Below are 20532 nucleotides of genomic sequence, written 5' to 3' on the forward strand. Positions count from 1 at the left end.
TGCTGCTCTGCTCCTATTTTCTTTCCTTCTTTATTACGCCTTTCTAAATATCTCCCTGATTATTGCCGCCAGCTAGTTTTTCTCACGTCCTGTTTGATGGCGTGGCCCGTAGCTTCAGGGTTTCCCACAGCAAAAAGCATGTTCGGAGCTTGTTTGGTATCTTACCTCATCTCTGCTGGTACTACAGACCCGCAGACAGGAGGTAACAGTGGGGTTTGCCAAGGCCATTCCCAACCGCACCTTCCCTGACAGAGCTCAGAGGATTGAATATTTTGCAGAAAGTGAATTTTACAGCATCCTCTTGGGTATATGTCAGGCCCTGAGCTGTCTGTTCCCACCCAACCCACCGGGCTTGGGGGCTTCTCTTTTAAGAAAAATTCAACTATCAGTATACATTCAGAGCTGTAATTGGTTCCCAGTTTTTGATCATTCAAAGCACGATGTCTTTTCACATATCACTGTAAGACATTCAAGTTAGGAGTGTGAAGGCACGCTGTTTTAGGGAGAATGCAGGGGCTTCCATTTTTGTATCGTGATAAAGAAGAATAAATGCCCTTTGGAAGAGCGCAAAGCATGTCGAATCCCCCCTAGTTATTCAGGTACAGTCGTCTTTTCTAATTCTAGTCTTCAAACAATGTCTAAGAGAGCTGAATATGTGTACATTATCAAGCAGCACACAGAAGCCTCAGGATAAACAGGAAATTATCTACACAACTCTTTAGATGTGTTTCTGAGTAACGTGACTTTTTGTTATATTATTTACAACCGGGGAACTTATGTGACTCACAGCATCTAGACTTTGTGAAAGAATGCAAACAAAGAGCCTAATACATGAGAAAAGGAACATAAACAAATCATGTTTTGCTGCTAAATAACAGCCTGACTCCACCAATTTTGTGAGTAAATTGCTGGAGTTCAGAGTCAAACAGATTTTGTCTAAATCCTTGTTTTCTTTTCCTAGCTGCCGTTCTACAGTTCCTTTTTATTCTAAATTTTACGAGATTGTATAGGGATTCTAAAGATTTCAGGGAATATATTTTCTTTCCCGTAGTTCTCATTTCTATGTTCCTCTTTAAACCCATTGTTCTCCAATACTACAGCATAATTAGGCCGGTTGTTTTGTATGCAAATACTGGAACCACTGAACAGAAGAGAAAAAGGAGACCAATTAATTTAATATCATTTGTATTAAAGGAGAATTCCCTTTCATAAGACTACTGCTGAGTTGGATAACAAAAACTCCTATGATTACATATTTTACCTCACCCTTATTTTCCCTTATTCTCAAATTCTTCATATTTTTCATGTCTTATTAGTGTCTAATATTACAGTTCTACTTACCACTGAAAATACTAAAAGTTGCTTCCGCAAATTAAATGGTTAACTATACGATACTGGTGTTTGTTGATTGTTACCTTTAGTACGTTGGACAGCTTTATACTGACTAAATGGATTGACACAAAGACAGGGGGATTTTGAGCTCCAGACCCAACAGAAATGTTAACTCATGGCTAGATCTCGTAAACAAGCCAGGAGTGGGAGGTGTCCCTGCCCATGGCAGAGGGGTTGGAACTAGATGATCGTTATGGTCCCTTCCAACCTAAAACGTTGTACGATTCTATTCCAAGAGCTGCCTAGGCATTGAGACTGCAATTTGAAAAATAACAATTGAAGTTTCCAAATCTGCTTTTCACCTCTATTGAAACAGGCGTTCTTCATATTTCCCCCACCCCTTCCAAGAAATATAAGAATTGAATTAATTTTCTGTGTTAATCTGACCAATGAAGCTCATGCACCTCTCCAGTGAATGCTTATCAAGGAAGCGCCACAGGAAGACGGTGACAGGTTCTTACCCAGAATGTCCTGGTACAGGGGCTAAGGTATCATCTTACTAGGTGAAGCGAGGGCATTTGGCTCCCATCAAGCAGGGTTTGAATTGGAAATGAATGTAAGCACGTTCTGTGACAGTCTTAATTTTTAGGTAACGGGAAGGAAGACTATGGATCCTGTTTATTTTGCAAGTGCCCCAAAATATTAGACACAACTTTTTCATTCAGCTTACAGTCTGTTTCTTTTTCAGTGGAAAAAAGTGGGTTTTTTTTGGTTGTTGGGGTTATTTTTGAAATTACATGTCAATGCAAATCTTGCTCGTTTGACATGACAGAAGGAACGGGAGCCAGCACTTTTTTTTTGTTGTGAAGTTGAAAAACAAACAATTATCTGTAACCTCTGGCTTCTATTACAGGAGTAACCGCAAACTTAAGTAACCCTACATAAGTCATTTGACTCCCCGGTTTCCATTTCACTACTGTAAAATAGGAATAAAATGTTGTTCTGTCTCCCAAAAGAGTTATAAACAGCTTTGGGATTTTCTTGTGAAGGGGGCTACGTAACAGTTGACTCATTTTTGTGATTATTGTCATGGAAGAAAATCTATCACTGGAATGTGGGGAGAAAGTGATCATAAAAGGGACATGGACACAAAGAAGAATATTTTACTTTAAAAATAAGCTAATGTTCGCAGATACACATTTGTTATTCACTTCACTACAACAAATTTCTGGTTTTACAACATATTCTATATAAATTTATTAATATCAGTGGAAAGGGTTTGTGCCAGGTTGGTCCATGTGTAAAGATCCATTTTCCCTGGATGACAACATTTTTCCATGGTTGTCAGAATTTGATTAACTAGAAATACTTTTTGCTCATGTAAAAGGGTTCTTTTCCTCTTTTTTTTAATGCTTAATTTAGTTCTAGTTTCTGATACCAAGTTTATTATCTTAATTTACATGAAGTACTATGTTTTTACATGCATATTCTGTATCCATTAAAACTGTCTCAGGTCATTAAAAACTGCCCTTATAAAACCCTGACAGTATCTTTGCAGCAAGTAAATATATCCTCGTCCTTATCTTCCCTAACATGATCCTGCCTGTCTCTTTAAAAAAAAAAAAAAAAATTAAAAATCAAAGCTACTAAGAGAGTTGTATCAATCAATTCGGCACACATCTGGGACTGAATTAAATATCGACTGAGTCTGTGATCCTGTTAAAGATTTGTATGCTAATTTAAATAGGAGGAAAAGGTACCATTTGGTGTAACTATTTATAAAATAGATATTTAAAGGAGAATAATAAGTAGTACTTAAATGGCGTTCCCTGTAATTTTTTAAAACTTTTCAGCACATATACTTATAAAACCAGGCAATGCCCTTTTAAATCATGTGCTAGTCACATGACACCACCCTATTTTGGAAGCTTTTCTACTAAGGAAAATATGTTCTAAATAAGAATTGAGTGAGTATTTTGTCTTTAAATGAGCACTTTTTTTCCCAAGAGTGAATTTGCAGGTTTTGATAATGACAAAGGATTTTAGTTAATTTTTCAAAACAAAAATGAATGTAATGTTTAGTTTTGTAATTTGATATCTGAGATGATTCCTACAGTTCAGCATGCTTGGAAAATTTTACCTTCTCAGATGCTAAAAACCCGAAATTGATTTATTCCTTGGATGAGAAAGCTTACTTCTAAATGGAATACCATTTGTTTCCCCCAAACATAATGTAACTTCTAATGTGATGAATAGGCTTTCAGTATTCAAACTGATTACTCAATTTAGCAGAAAACTATAAGTTTAATGAGACATTGAACAACAATGCCCAAGAAAAACTTCTGATTTTCTTCTACTATATGACAAATGTTCTCCAAACACAACGTAAGCAGCAAGTTCTGCTTCAGCTCTGCAGTGCTGATCAATGTTGCTGTACTGTGAATGCATTTAGCAATTTCTGTATTTGCTGGACATACGGAACCATGTCACCGCTGGTAATTCAGTTCTTGGTCTGAGTACTATGTAGAAGGGATCACAATGAAGAATGAAGAACTAAACTTTTTTTACTGAATTTATTATTCATCAGGATTTTAAAGAGCTCAAAGAAATATTTTCTTTAAAAAGAAATAACTTTGGCCAGATTGTCTCTGAGGGCTAAACTTCCTTCAGCTAGGTGTGTGGCGAGAGATCAGCAAATCTAGCTGGAGTGGTTGAAAATGTTACTACCCCCAGAAACTAGCCACTTCTAGAGGCTCCTCTCCGCGGAGCTCAGGTAGTGCGTAGAAAATGTGTTTTTTCTTGATCACCTTCCATGCAAAGTCAGTCACATTAATGCAGAAATGGACCCAACTTTGTACCCAAACAAATCAGAAATATTCACCTGTTCCGCTCTGCGAAGAATAACCCTACCAAATGCGGGAAGAGCAAGAAAGAGAAGTGTGCCATTTTTTTTGACCACTAAGCACAGATCAAAAAAGGAGACTCTAGACCCGAGAACTATCAGTTCTCCTGACTGGGTATAAAGAATAATAAACGCCACTCTGTTTCTGGAGATGATGTTGTTTATTCCCTGACCCTTGTCATTCTGGGTTTTTTGAAAGGTTGACTCTTGGGACTGCTGGGAAAAATTTTCCTACTTACATTGCACAGAAATGTTCTGAAGGGGAATTCTGAGCTTTTCTACATGCACTGCCCAGTAAACAGTCAAAATAACAAATACACATAAACAAAAAAGAAAACAGTTCATGAAACGGAGAGAAAGGGCCAAATTCATAGCAAACATTTTTTGCAATTACTAATTTTCCCCTTTTCCCCTTTTCTCCACCAGGTACAGTCCTGCAACCACGTAGGGCTCTGCGGCTCTCCGTCTGACTAAACCTGGGCAGAACTCCTTCTCAAGGGGACTTCTGACCTTCTTTCTTTGTACTTCACAGCCTGCCAGCAGCGGTGGTGCCTAACAGGAACCTAAGATTAATTGCCTACTTCACATACTGGGAATGTCTGTCACCTTTATCCTCCCCAAGAATAAATACTCTCTTTGTTTTGTTTTGTGGTTTGTTTGTTTATTTTTTTTTCCTGGCAATGACCTCTTCAAAAGCCGCTGTTTAAGTTGCTTCTCATTGTTGTCTGAATACATTTTCTGTGACAATACTATTTTAACATCTCACTTGCAGCGCCATTTATTCTCCTGTTGTTTTATAACTCTTTCTTAAATAAAGTTCTCTCCAGCTTTCTTCTGCTTAGCTCAGGCCGGGTGTCAGCCCTGCCTGCCTGATCACAAGTACCTGATTATCCTCTCCGTGAGCTCAAGGTTAAGTATCTCGACCTCCGAGTTCAGAGGTCCGAATTGCACCATATCTCATTCACCTCAAAGTCAAAGATAAGAGTTTGAACCCCCTTGTGGAAAACGAAGACAGAAGATCATTGTTTAAACTCAGAAAGATCTGTATTTTCTTATCTTACTCAGATCAATTTGATCTCTAGCTGCTGTGATTTCTATCGGCTTTTGTAACAGCTCGTCTCCTCTTTCTGCTCGGCTCTTACCCAACAAAGTTTCTGACTAAAGTGCTGTGAAAACCAAATAGATTTCACCACACAGACCAGAAAAAAACAGCGATAACAAACAGGAGATGCCAAAATATGTGATGGATCCAACTTTCAATTTAAAATAATTTTTATGAAAGCCATTTTGTAGGATTCAACCAGCTCTAAATGAATTCCCTTATAAAAAAACATTGAAAAATAACCTACAGCGTCAGTGTCTTCACCGTCATAGGAAGGGGAAGGGTGTTATGGTTAACTTTTAAATCCCCAATTTATGGGAAATATATCTTTAATCTTGCCCATGGGTCTTTAAACACTTTCGGTGCAAGCATGCATGCAAGACTTTAGCCACGTTAGAAAGACATTTTGTAAACCTATGGTTTAGTTTGATTTCACAGCTTAAGTCCATAAATAATCAATGTCCATCTTGAAAATCAGATGTTAGTCTCCCAGGAATTCTGTTCGGGTATGTAACTGTTGCAAGGCAAAGTACCAGGATGAAAGTACAATTTGTCTGTGTTCGTTCTCTGAGCATCTTCATCTATGTAAACATGAAAGCAAAACTCCACAGGGAAAAATTCTATAAAACCTGTTTCCTTTAAAATTCCATTAATTTTTTTTAAGCCTGTCATTTTATAAATAATTCTTTTTCTCTTATTATTTTCTCTTTCAATATACATACTTTCAAAAAATCCTATACAAATTCTAAAATTACATGATTCCCCAAAGGAACTGAGTTCAGAGGATAAAATGGGAACTTCAGAAATAAAGATAATATTATTCTTTTTGGACTTCCTTTCATTGTGTAGAAATTATGTGCCGAATTTCTCTTCATTACAGATAGGAGAATATCACAAAATATTTTCTGTGACTGTTTTTTTTTTTTAACATGACTTTCTATTTGCTAATTTTCCATATAAATTTAATTCCCAGGAATACTCAGGTGATAAAAAAAAAATAAAATTAGTCCTCACTAAAAATTAACTGCAATGTGACATGCTCGGGCCACCATAGGAGGCACATTTAAAATATCCTTTTTTAATATTTTCAGCATCAACTTTTAAAAGTGCATTCAGACAAAAAGGCAACTGAAACTTTGTCATGTGGCTTATGTATCCAAGACAGCATATAGGAACAAGTAAAAATATGGTCTCTTTTTTCCTCAGCTTCATCATTTTTCTTTAATATCTTCATTTTCTTAAAATATCATCATCATTTAAACTTTTATCTTCTCAGTTATTCTTACAAGCATCAAAACCAGACATTTGAAAATATAAAGATTTGTGCTTTGAACTCTGCCCTTCGATCTTTAACCCACCTCTTTTTCCATCCTTTTTTTTTAGCGGAGCAACTTTTCAAGGAGTGGTGTTTTATTCTAATAGTGTAACGCATGTTGCTATATTGCAGTGGAGAGTACCTTGGACGGTACGAAGTCATTAAGTCAAGCACTGTGGCGAATCTTGCACTACTGCAAAAACGAAGCAGCGATACTTTCAACGAAGAACTGACGGTCTTAGGACTTGGTCGTGCAAAAGCAAACTTCAGTCCATACTGGATGTCTTTCAAGTTCCTTTCCCTTAAGTCTCCCACTGGTCCTTAGTATTAAGCGTTTTATATTATGTACTGTATGTACCAGTCTTTCAAAAACAGATTTTACAGAACAAAAATATTCACCAATAAACTGCTATATTAACTTGTACAGAAAAATGTGTTTTCCTTCAAAAGATCAGAATTGATTTTCAAAGGATGGTCTACATTTGCTTTGCATCATCCTTCAGCTCGTACTGGAAAGAGTACAACGTAGCCAAGCCTTTGGCTTCTTCTCAGCTGTTTCCAAAGTGAGCCAATAACTGATGTCAAAATGCTCATTTGGCCACCACATGATGTCTGTCTTCTTGGGAACCTTCCAAACAGCTTCTCTGAGCTGTTTCAGAGCAGTGATTATCACCTGTCCTGGTGATTTCGTGAAGGTACAAATGTCAAAGTTTCAGCTGGAAAAAATATCTACACAAAAAAGTAGTATAACACGCTACACCCTTTAAAAACAGAAAACTGCAGATGTTTCACACAGATTTTGTTTGCATTAAGAAAGGCACAAAAATATATGCTTAAATGCAGATAGATACCACCGGTCAGTGAAGTAGGTCCTTGTGATGACATGATAGGATAGAATACCCACTGCTTACCTGCGTAGATATAGCCCTATATTAACCATAGAATATGCTCCTTATTCCACACCTACATTATTAAAAGTTTACTTATGAGTATTTATAAATATATATGTATCCCATATGTATTAGTAATCACAAGGTATAATTATTGCATAATAGAAGAAAGCAAAAACCTGAACCTGATTGACTGATAATACCTCTTTCCTTCTCAGGTCTCACAACTCTCGTCTGAAAGCTCAGGTCTCGAGGTCACTTTCCCAGACCAGTTTTCAGCAGTCCAAGGGTTGCTTTTCAGACAGTAAAAGGAAAATATGGATTCTAGGTCAGAAAGGCAAGTTCCAACTGGCTATTGGTCGTGTTACAATGTTCATTACAGAAAGAGACAACATGAATTTATCCCTTTTGCTTTGAAACATAACATAATCCTCATTTCCTAATGTTTTATTTTTCTCTTCTAATTTCTCTGCATCTTGGTTACATCTACTTTGTGTCCAAAAATTATAAATAAAACCCGTGGAAAATAATCCTATATGTGTGGCAAAGCCAAAAATAGGCAAGGAATAAAATTTCTGCAGATAATTAAACAAGACAACATGAATGTGAGTTACTACAGCTTTTCTGCAATGGCACAAAAACAAATAGGAACAACTTCCTATTTTAGGCATCAAAATTTTGACAGCTAGCGACTGTTGTTCAGAATAAGAAAATGACCTGAATAAAGAGCTCCAGTACTCTGAAGTTTTGGAAACTAATGAAACTTGCAAGTTCATTGCTCCCTGCCCCAAGGCAAAGGACTCCGTTCCAGAGGTCTCTCTTTTTCTCCAAGCAGAGTTTAACAGGTCTGAAGAGCTATGTCTCCAGCGGATATAAACTTTGTTTGACTTTCTTGGGCACATGTGAAACTATCAACATGGAATGTTTATAAGCCCCGGGCCTGCAAGGATTAGACGAATACGATTTCTTTGCTTTCTCGTCTGCTTCAAAAGCAGTTATGGGTTATGCATACCAGTTTCACAAAGCACCTCATTCAGACCTAGGTTTAGGTGCTTAAGTCCAAAAGAGAGGGAACATTTCCCGAGTATCTCTCTTCAGAGTTTTCTGTTGCCTGTTTAGCCTGAGGTGTTGTAAACTTCATACCCGAATCTGTTGATGGGGTGTACCCGTCTCCTGGAGACACCTAGCTTATGGATTACAGTTCTGGAAACAGGCTCTGTGCCCTAACACTCCGATTTCCAGCTTGAGGATTTCACTCATGGTCCCCACTTAAACCGAACGCAGTATCGCTATTGCGGTAGAAGCAGGTATCGGGAGCAGGACAAAGTTACCGTTTTGCTTAACTTAGATTTGGCTATTCATTCTATATGGACCGTTTTCCAGAACCTAGAGTACTCAGAATCCAGTTTTGAAGCAGAACCTCATCTGGAAGCAATTGACATTGCTGTTGACGTTGACTTTAAATGAGTGTAGGGAAAGTGATTCAATTTAAAATTAGATTACATTTGTCTCAACTCTCAATATAAACTCTAAAACATGAAAAATATTCAAAATGCCTTAAATAACCAGGAAAAAAAGTTACAAGTTAATTTATTTAGACCCTTACAACTCATGAATTGTTCAGCCCTTCCAATGATCTTAATAAAACATTTTCATTACTAAATGGACAAACAATATGCAAAAAACCCACTGATAAGTTTTCTAGAGGTGAGCAAAAGGAAGCTAAAATCCTCACATTGCTGATATAGATGCTTCAAGCCAGTCACTGTGAGGTGACTATTTGGAAGGGCCTTTTTGAGAATGTTTGTTAACTTTCATACAAAAATACATTTTTAATAGTGTAGATTCAAAATCATCACCGTGTAGCTAAGCATAGGTCAAAAGCATAGACTTCTGAAAAACACATTCTCAGGGAAAATATTTCTATGGTTCTACTGATTCTGATCTGCTAAAACTTAAACGTAACATCCGGAATATTCACATTACATTTCTAAATCAGGACCATGAAAACTACATTTTTAGATTATTAATTAATTTAATTATTTCAGGTTTCTAAAAGTCACCTGACAGTTCATCAACAAAAGAACTGGTTTTTGTTAAAGAAAACAGCTTTTTAATTATTTAAGGAATTCCCATCCAACAGCAACAAATTAGTTGCGGAACACTTGATGTGTTCTTGTAAAACTAGGAATTACTTAGAAATTGATCTGAATTTTAAATAATATTTTATTTTATTTATGTACAATTGACAATGCCTTTTCACATTTAAATTTCACAGTTTTCCAGCTCAGATGAAAAGCTTCTCTCAAATTTGCCCTGCAGTCATGTTGGTTTCAACCTAACTTTTCCTTTGTTTGTTCGCAGTGTTCACGTTCTTACTAAGAAGGAAAACAAGGTGTAGAAAAGCAAGTTTGCCATCAAACGTTTATACAGCATGTTTTTTTTAGATTGATTGCTGATTGCTCCTGACCTCCTGTATGCAAATCAGACAATTACAAAATTAGAATCTAAATGTAAATATGAGCAATATGAGAACCTCTTTGACAACAACCAAAGGGGTCCTCTTTAATGTTAGAAATCAAAGACAATAAACCAACAAATCTCTCTTTCAAACTTTTACCTTCACAAGTGAACTGAGGGTTTTTTCTCTGTGAGAAGAGCCATGTGTAAAGCAAGAATCTATGGAAATGCTTGAGAGCTCTTTCCTGAGGATTTTGGGTGAAAAGACTTAGACTCACAGAGGGCTTTTCAAAACACTGCACATTCTCATGAAGGAGGTCTCTGTGAGTAATATATTTCTTGGCCAAGTCTGTGTTCTTTTCTTTTCTGCCACATTCGCCTCAGATGAGAATATTGCTTGAAAAAATCCCCAATTGCCAAGACACAGAGGGAATTCATGTTATTTAAACAATTGGAAGAGCTAGAGAAGACTGGTATCGAGGCTCAAGCTTCAAGGAAGAACATGAGAGAAGAAGAACGAGCCTGGGAATTTAACTTAGTGTTATCAGACATAACAACTGATCTCCATCAAATAAAATTGTCTTTGAAGAAAAGGGCCCTTGCAATATAAATTTGTGGGACAGATATCCCACAAAGTTACCAAGTGGATAGACAGACTTCTCAAGAACTTCAGCTCCCTTTCTCACGGGTCCTATTACCTTTTCCAGTAGGCGAATCAAATGTGGAAAGACACAGAAGAAACTTGTCTGTGTTGTACCTGCATCCAGTCTTAGCAGATTCGTGTCTGTATGTTTGGTAGTTAGATGATGACACTTGATCAGATTGATTTCAGCTGTGTGTTTGCCGTTCCTTAGTAGCCCCTACAGCTTTTGAAGTTCATACAGGGAAAGACTTCTGCTTTGAAATATCTCTGGTCTTTACTCTTTGCAGCTGCTTCCACCTGATATATCCTGTGCCACTAGAAGTAATCAAAAGTGGTGTAATCATAACTTACAATGATAGCTTTTGAAGTGCCACACAGCATTCAAACAGAATCCAAAATCATTAAGCTAATAGAGCAGCAATATGATGTTTATGCTATCCTGACATTTCTTTAGTTGCCCAGCTCTTGACAATTGATTAAATTTTTGTTTCACTGGGCTAAAAATAGTAATGCAGAGATTTGACTTAGGAAACAAGAAGGAAAGGACAAGATTTATTATAGCGTTGGGCTGAAGGTTCTGTATTGGCCAAGCACTTTTCATACTGCCATTTTCAATGGCTTTCTCTGACAGAAAAGGTCAGAAAGTTTTATGTTGGAAAATAAAGAATAAAATAGAAAAGGAGAAATATAATTGTTTTGGTTGAAAAGTTCAGCAAGGTCTAGACACGTTGGACAGTTGGACACTGGTTTTGTTTTACTACAGGGTCACACATTGCAATGACAGCAAAGTCAGTTCGGTACTGCAGCTGATTCCGTTTCCTGGGCCTTGCATGGGAGGCAAAGTATCTTCCTAAAAAGACAGTAAATTTCCAATAATCTTTCAAATCATTTGTCTGTAACAACTGCTTAGAAGGCTGCCATTGAAATCCATTTGCTTATCAAAATGTTTTCTTCTCCACAGTGTGTAAAACTTCATGCTGGCTATTGTAAACTTGCCATTGATTTTCCAAACAGTTGCAGGGAGCTGGGGTAAAAGGAAGGTCACATCTTGAAGAAAAATGGATAGTTGAAAGGTCTAATAAGTAAAATAGATGACAGATAGTATTTTTGTAGATGGTAAGCTTTTCATTCTCAAGGCATGTTGAACAGTGTTCATTTCACTTCATCGCAGCCCACAATGATACCAAAAAAATGTCTTAAATTCAAAGTAAAGGACAAATACAAGATTTGTCACTCTTGGAAAGCTGGCCATTCGTTTCAGCAGCTGCAGCGCAAGACTTTTTTTTTTCTCCTTGAACATAAGTGCTTTCACTGCTATTTTGGAAAAATAAATTAAAAAAAAAAGAATTTAAACTATGATGATGCGTATTTCAGAGTACTAAGGAGAATACTTTTGCCTTACATACTTATATTTTTATTCCAAGTAGATGAAAGAAATATCCACCTATGGAAAATCAGCATGAGTTGACCTTGGAGATGAGACCTATATAACTATGCTCTCCAAATTTCTTCAGCACATTCAAAAATTAGTGCTCTTGAAATGATCATACACTAGAACCCTTCAGTGTTGAATCAAAGAGGTAAAGCTCCAGTTTTAGAGTAAACTACTTCTTCTAGAGGAGCTGTTACCTCTAACTTTAACTGAAATCATCAGTTTTCTTAATACATTTTATCTGTGAGAAGTGCGACATTCCCCACCGAAGCTTTATGTCTTCAGTGTCTGAACTGCATTATAGCATGTTTTCCTTTCTCTGATTAATTTACATAGAAGAATGCTTGCTGTTCCTGCAGAAAACCGGGCATTTTGGGACTGCTAATGCATGCAGTTGAAACGAGAGTTAATTCATCAAAGACCTTTTGCACCTATTTCCATGGGATTCAATTTTGCCTGATACTATTAAAAAAAATGTCCATAATGTAAAAGGGCAACATTACCTATTCTTAGATAAATTAAAACTTTTTTGGTTTAATTGATAGGAATAAAAGAGGCAAAGTAGTCATACAAACTTAGGAAAACCTGTTTTTCATTAAGTCTCTGTCCTGAAAGAAAGGAAAGAAGTAAAGAAAGGAAGAAAGCGATTTCCTTACATAAAAAATGGAATGAAAAGATTTTTTTCAAAACACTTCAGCATGAGTTCTTTTTTTCCATAATTCAAGAACCACGATTCTAAATAAGTTGAGGTATTCCTAACATTTACTGCATGTAATACAAAATTTTCTCATCATTACAATATTTTGACTGAGTTTCAGTGGTTCTTGCATAAAGAATGACAAACCTAAATTATATGTTAGGACATAGCGTTAAAACATACTAAATTAAAGGAAGTAGATACATAGTCAATAAATGTATGTAACTAATAATCCTAATTCACCACGGAAATGAGGTTAATTTATTTCCTTAATGAAATTGACACTACTTCATACTCATTTTAAGGAGTAAAGTCTAACAAAGGTGAAAAAAACCCAAATTTATGAATACCTGAGGGGAAAGCAACGTACATTAGAACATTTTTTTTTTTCTCATAAATAAAACCAAGACCATTTAACGAACACAGAAAATTATTTTGATGAGGAAATGTCAGTGGAAACAGCTATAGGAGTTTACAATTTGAAGTTAACCTCCAAAAATAAAAAATGCCAAATTAACAAAGCGAATTACTTGCTATGGATAGGCTGCATATCAGATAAGACATCACTGAAGGGACTAAGAACTTCATTTTCCTAAAAAGCTTGCCAGACTTTATGTTCGGGCACGCTGATAACGAAGAGACAATTTTTGAGGCAATTCACTAATCCACCTGAAAATGAATGGAAAAATCAGGCCTTGCAAACTTCAAAGAAAATACTTGAAAAACGACCTCAGGTTGTTTGTCAACAACCTATAGATGTGACTAGACATCTCACCAGGGATTACATTTTATGCCAGAGTTGGAAAAAGAGAGCACACATACTGGTGTTCTTGGGGCGGCACGGCCACACGGCCTTCCTGACCGCAGGCCTCATCGGGCTCTGCCGTCTATCGCGTTGGTGCCCCTCCCAAGTCTTGAAAAAACATACCCTTCCCTACCAAACGTTTCTGCTGAGGGTCTGGGAAAACAATGAAGACCAGTCAGCTTCAAAACACTTTCCCCATCTCTAGAACCCCTTTCCCAGTACTTGTGCGGTCTTCTGCCTCTACTGCCTCTCTTAGCAGAAGGGGTCCAAGAGCAGAAGCAGATACCAAATGGGAATGGATACCAGCAGCAGAGCCACAGTTTTCCTCCTGACAGAAAGGAGTTTGCCTGGCCTTATCGCACTAAATCTAGCGTCTGGAAAAGCCGTTCTGCCACTTAAGTAAACCAGCAGAAGCCGTGCACAGAGCAGGGGATTCTTCTTTTCCACTCTCATTAAGCCGTGATTTCACCACTCCCCTCAATGTGACACCCCAGGGAATTACTTTGCTCATGTCTGAAGTCCGTTCTGCTATTTGGACACAAATGTGTAAGGGATATCTAACACAGCTAATGCAGGAATAAGCACACTGTTCTTTACCTTTAAATTCCAGAGGTGGTAACAGACGTTGCAAGTGGCACACTTCTATTAAATATACAATAAATATATAGGGGTGTGGAGAAAGATTGATAACATAGTGGCTTAGTGAGCTGGATTAACCCGGGGGCTCAAATCCAGGTGCCAATCACTTTGGTGAACAGTGCAGGGAAGGCTACCCGGCATGACGTTGCTCCACGGCAGCCCCTTGTCCGGTGCTTTTGCCAACAAGTAAGACTACTTAACTTCCAGTCTGGAGATTGGAAACCGGCTGGTTATAACGCTGGGAGTGGATTGGGCTATAAAACTGAAATCACGCTTACTACGGGATTTGAATCATTGACTAAGAAAGCCCCTTCCAATCATCTGGTACGAGGGTTTGCCCACCTTCCTCTCTTCTTTTCAGGGTTTCCCGTTTCTCACATTACCCAAGAGAATTTATCCCTCTTGCTCTTTCTACCTCTGCACCTTGTACTCAGGATGGTGTCATTCTACCTGTTATGCAATTCGCCAAAATGATAGAACTATCTCGACGATACCACACAGCTGTAAAGGGCTGTGAGCGTTTTTCACCAGGACATAACTGCACAGAGGGAATTCATTGGTGATGAAAAAGTAGCTAAATATGGGAGTGAAGTTCTTTGACTAGGAACTACCAGTTTGGTCATGAAACAAGGCACGAGATAAATCTGCAAAGTTAACCCCACTGCAAATACGAGCTTCTCCATACTCAGTAACAGCTATACTGTATTCAAACAGACCACATAAATCATGAAACTCTGCAGAAATTAATACACAAATCCGAAAAGCAACATTCCTATATGCGGTGGCAGCTTCATCCTGCAACTCAACTGAACCCCTTTGAAGCGACGTTGTTTTTTCCCCCTTCCTTTACTCGTGTGGTGTTTTTAATTGTTGTCATCAACTAGAGCAAACTTCTGTTCGGTGTTATTTTATTATTTTAAAAGGAATCCAAATGCTGAAAATATGCATTAAAATATTAATGTTGTTAACACATCAAGATATATTATTTTACCCATAGCATATTTTAGATGTAATTATTGTTTTTAAGTGTATACACACACACAGAATTTTTAAGCTTTTGTTGAAACCCAAAAAGAAATCAGGATATTCAGTACTAAAGTTTCAAGAACACCCTTCTGTCACTTTAATCTGTTTTTTTTAATGCCATGATGGAGAGATTTCAGAATGCAGTGTAATTTGACAGATTTTATATGTTGCTACGCTACCTTTAACAGCCAAACTATTTCATTTCAAGACACACCAAAAAAAAATCCTTGCCACAGTTGTCTTAAATTAGTGTTGATTTAGGAGAGTTATTCCCATCCTTCCATTCAATCTTGCTTTTTCAAGATAAGAGCTCTGTATGTAGAAATGGAAAGATGGAACAGATAGAAATAAGTCTGTTCAATCAACTTTAAAAATCTGATTTATATTGACAATAGGAAGGAAATATCTTTTTGTTGTTGTTGTTATTCTGTACATACTTATCTAGTGGACTAGGTGGCTTGCTGGATTAATATACCACTTTCCTCTTTCTCATTTGCTTTCTAAAATATCTCTGGAGATTGGAGACCAAAATTTTTCAAAGAAAAAAAATGGTTACTAAAGAAAATTAGCTTGATATTTTCATCTAAGTTCCCCCTGAATATTTTTTGGTATCTCTAGTCACCCACTCTCAATACATGGTTTTACAAAAATGCAATTGCAAAGCAATATATGTATATGTGCGTATATATATATAGTTCTTATATATATACATAATAGACACACATACATATAGATATATATACAGTCTGTCTATATATATGTAGGAGCGTATGAATAGCAATTTTAATTGCACATGGTTAAAATAAACTATTACAATTTACATTTTCACTTCAGCAGCAAACATTGGGGAAATAAATACCAGAGCCATTCTACATCTGGACTTAGCATATGCCGTATCTCCTTCATTGATATCAAGTCTCTTTCAGTTTTCATCTATAGTATTCCCATTTTTTTATAGTCTTTATATGCTTCCTACTTGAAAACTTCATGACCAGTACCATGAATTATTTTACTTCTAATTTCCTAATTCAACCTACAATGAAAACATATAATTCACACACATTTATATATGAAAGTTCAGAAACCGTGCATAAAAAAATTTAATGCAAGTTAAAGGAAGCAAATATAAGATATGTTCACAGAATACTTTCAGTTTTCAAACTGGCATACATGTGGAAGACAGACCTGAGAAGCGAACTAAAGTTAATGAGACTCTGCACGTTGACTCAAAGACTTTGGCTCAGGCTGAAGATGACGGAGTCTATTGCTTATTTCCAGCTGCTTAACTATAGTGGCCAACAGCTCACTTTAGCTAGATACTTTGAATGCATTTCTGTTATTATTTTTCCATGTAAGAAATCTTAACTTTTGCTACAGGGATACTAAGCAGTCATAAAGTAGGGGACAGATGGTCACTACAATGAAGAATAGGAGAATTAACAGCCTGTGCAAAGAATGAAGAGGTTTAGCAAACAGCTTTTTGATCTGAATGAAGAAATTATGATAAGATCTATTCGGTACACTGAAATATGTCATAGAGTAAGCAAACAAGCTGATTACTATAAAAGGATATAGAACCATTTTTGGTGGTCTGTAAGCCACCTTGCTATTTTGCAGAATAGGCTAGTAAAATGTTACACTGCTGGTCACATCGTGCAGTCTTAATTTCAATAGAGAAGACTGGAATAATTAATTTTTAGGTAGAAACTTATAAACCACTGTTCATAAATACAGATTTTACTCTACATAAATTGGTGATTGTGATGTTACAAACAGAAGTGCTTGCATTTAATACCGAACCAGGAAAAACGTGTTATCTTAAATACCAAAATAAACCCTCTCTCATATAGCTTATTGAAAGCTTCTATTACAACTTTCTCTTCTAACCAGCTTTTTACTACAAAAGTACAGAAATTAAAGCATGCTCATCTTCACAGTTAGGGAAAATGACTTTGATAAACTCTGCCAAGAGACACAGGTGTGACTAAAAAGTCTTTGCCTCCAAGACAGAAAAAACTGCAGTAAAGTTATTTTTAAAATGCTACAGCTGGAATGCTGAACCAAAGAAAAAACTCATTTGATAGCTATTTGATCACCATAAGTCTTTAAGCATGGTCTCAAGATGGTGCAGCTTCTACCTCAGCTTTCCTCTTGGACAAAATAACTTTACATTTTGAGCCAAATTGAACTCTTTCGCTTCTGGAATTGTATTACAGAAAAGAAATATAGGGAGATATTTTTCTTTAAAATGTAATCAATGTGATCTGGACCACAGGCATTTACTTGATTTTCTTCTGACTGGAAGAATATTGTTATTACATATCATTGGGGTGTAATGCTGCAATTGTTTGGGCGCTCCACAATTTAAGATATATAAGATCATTATAAGTGTAATAGCAGCTCCAGGAGTCATGAGATTGTACGTAAATGAGAATAGTAACCGTCATTACCAGCAGTCTTACCTTAAAACGTTGTGCTTCTTTTGCTGTAAATTTTTGTCTGGAAAAGGTATTAAACTCAAGAACATTTATTTTCTTCATTGTTTCCGTGATAGTAAATTGTTAATTTTTGTTACTGAGAGGGAAGTCATAGAAATTTTATTACTCAGCGGTTTTATATCAGACCAGACTCAGTAGATGATCCAATCAACGGGGCTGTTTTATTAGTTTCAATATATAAGGTCAAAAACATGGATAATGGCCTTTATCAAAGGCATTTTCATGCATATTTATTCTTTCACACTTATGTCACTTGATACAAGTGGATCTTAGAGAAGGAAAAAATAACTTGGTTGTTTTGTTTTTTTTTTTTTTCTTCCCCTTCCAAAGAATGGGATAACTATTAATATTATTCAGTAAAGAATTTCCATTAAAAGAAAATATCTTCTATTCCAAAGGAGACTTATGAATATATGGTAATTTTACATCCATATGTAGTTTGAACTTCATATCTTGGCAGCTACCTGCATGGAATTCCTACTGAGGATTTTCTTCTGTTGGGAATACTTCTTTCTTTTAAAATTTGTTTTACTCCTTTTAGAAATAGTTAAATTACTGAAAAAAGAAATAATTTGGAAGCAATGAAGAAAAAAAAAGAAAAGTTAGAAATATACAAATGGTGAGAAAGAGAAACATTTAAAAGAAAAATTAAAAGGAAATTGCAACAGTACAAATGAAAACAATGAAGAATTTATTTTGATTACAAATTTCAAAGAGAAATCATATTTCCTCAGTTCAACATTGTTGCTGTTGATGTTCTGAAAGCTCTTATAGGAAAAGGAAAAATTCTAGCTAATTTTTTTTTAGTTGTACTTGAAAAGGTCTAAATATATTTTTTATAAATGTCTATTTTAAATATTTTAATCTATACTGAAAATACAAGTGCAATTTATTAATATTCATGTAATCTACTATTCTGCTTTGAAGAATATTGGCAAATGCTTATTTTTGTTTACCGGAGAGATAGCTTAACACTGTCTGTAAGAAAGAACCTCAGACTGGAAGACATTTAGTCCTGTGTTTAGTTTTTGCCTCTGAGACAGACGGTGCAATATTGAATGAGTTATTTTTCACAGTTCCATCTCTGCAAAGCGGGAAATCAAGTTATTTATCCTTCTTTTTATTTTTCTTTTTTTTCCTTTAAGGGGGGTTGTGTGTTGGTGTCCGTGTTTGTTTTCCCGTGTAATTCACACTGCTTTTCAAGGATGGAAACTCCTTTCGTACATTTATAATACACTGCCAAGAATACTAAAGCTATACTGAAAAAGCTGCCACATCCCTTTTTCTTTGTATCTGCCCCAGTCATCTCTTAATTGCAATAATGTGAGACTATTTCCAATGAAGAAAACTGGAACGCAGGGAAGACCGCTCTCTTCAAAAGGTCCCCTTTCGTGGCCTTTGAGGACTGCGCCCTCGGAGTACTCCGCATGGCACCGTCACACAAAAGTTTAAACACAGCTGTCTGAGTTTCTCCCGCTGCTGTTGCTGACACTTGTGTGGAAGCAGAAAATGTGAAGGTACAGAGCAGAAGTTTCAGCTGCTATGATTTAAATACACTGGGCTTTTCACTGATAAGAATGTTGAAAGTGTGCATTGGGCACACCTCAGCTTTGCTTGGGCTTTGGCTCGTTCTAAGATGAACATTGGTGAGCTACGTTTCATTTTTGCCTTCTTTTAACAGGTTCAAGAAGGCACTTCAATACCTGTGCTGGGTGGGCAACACAGCCGAGTGCAAGCAATGCCACCGATTTCTGGAATGAAGTGGGGACTATCTTTTGTCACAGATGCTGGGCAAAACAACCAGGAGAGGTACTCTGCTGCTACACACACATAATGAAGATCCAATGAAGGATCTGATAGCCATTGCCAACCCTGACTTGACCTCTTCTCCCTGGTGACAAGTGATAGGACAAGAGGAAATGGGTTCAAGTTATGTCAGGGGAGGTTTAGACTGGATATTAGGAAGCATTTTTTCACTGAAAGGGTTATTAAACACTGGAATAAGCTGCCCAGAGAGGTGGTGGATTCACCATCCCTGGAGGTGTTTAAGAAAAGGGTAGATGAGGTGCTTAGGGACATGGTTTAGAAGTGGTGGTGTTTTTATCAGGGTAGGTTAACGGTTGGACTTGATGATCTTAAAGGTCCCTTCCAACCTCACTAATTCTATGATTCTATGATTCTATGATTGACCGTGAAGCAGTTCTGTTTAAGATGCTGAGAGGAGTGAGGAAAAACAATAGCACAATGGAGAGCCTACGCTGCAGAAGAATGGATTTGGGCTTGTTCAGGAAAATGGAAGCCGTGCCAAAGAAGTGAGGCACAGGCTGAGGAACTTTATGCCTCCTATCCCTTGGTCTGGAAATGTCTGCTTTCAAGCGTCCCAGTGGCAAGCTCTGGGGAAGTGCTACACACAGCAGAGGACAGCTGAGTTAGGGGTTACTGAAGTAAAATTAGTCCATATGAGCAGCTGGAAAGCTTCTGGGGGTCCTGAAGGACCTGGTTGATGTCGGGAGGCGGTTCACTAATATCTTTACAGTGATGTGCAACCAATGAATTGAAAAAAAGAAGCCAATATTACGTACACCCATTTTCAAAAGAAAGGGGGATGTAGGTCACTGCAGACTGGCCAGCCTAACGTCAGTACCCAGGAAAACTGCAAAGCAAATCCTCCTGAAAATCATTTTGGGACACATGCAGAAAAGAAAGGTGGCTGGGGCCAGCCAGCTTGGTCTTACCGAGGACAAATGGTGCTTGACCACCCTCATTGCCTTCTATGATGAAATTAATAACT

The sequence above is a fragment of the Vanellus vanellus genome (assembly GCF_965231255.1).
Source record: "Vanellus vanellus genome assembly, chromosome: 4".
In the NCBI taxonomy this organism is placed as follows: Eukaryota; Metazoa; Chordata; class Aves; order Charadriiformes; family Charadriidae; genus Vanellus; species Vanellus vanellus.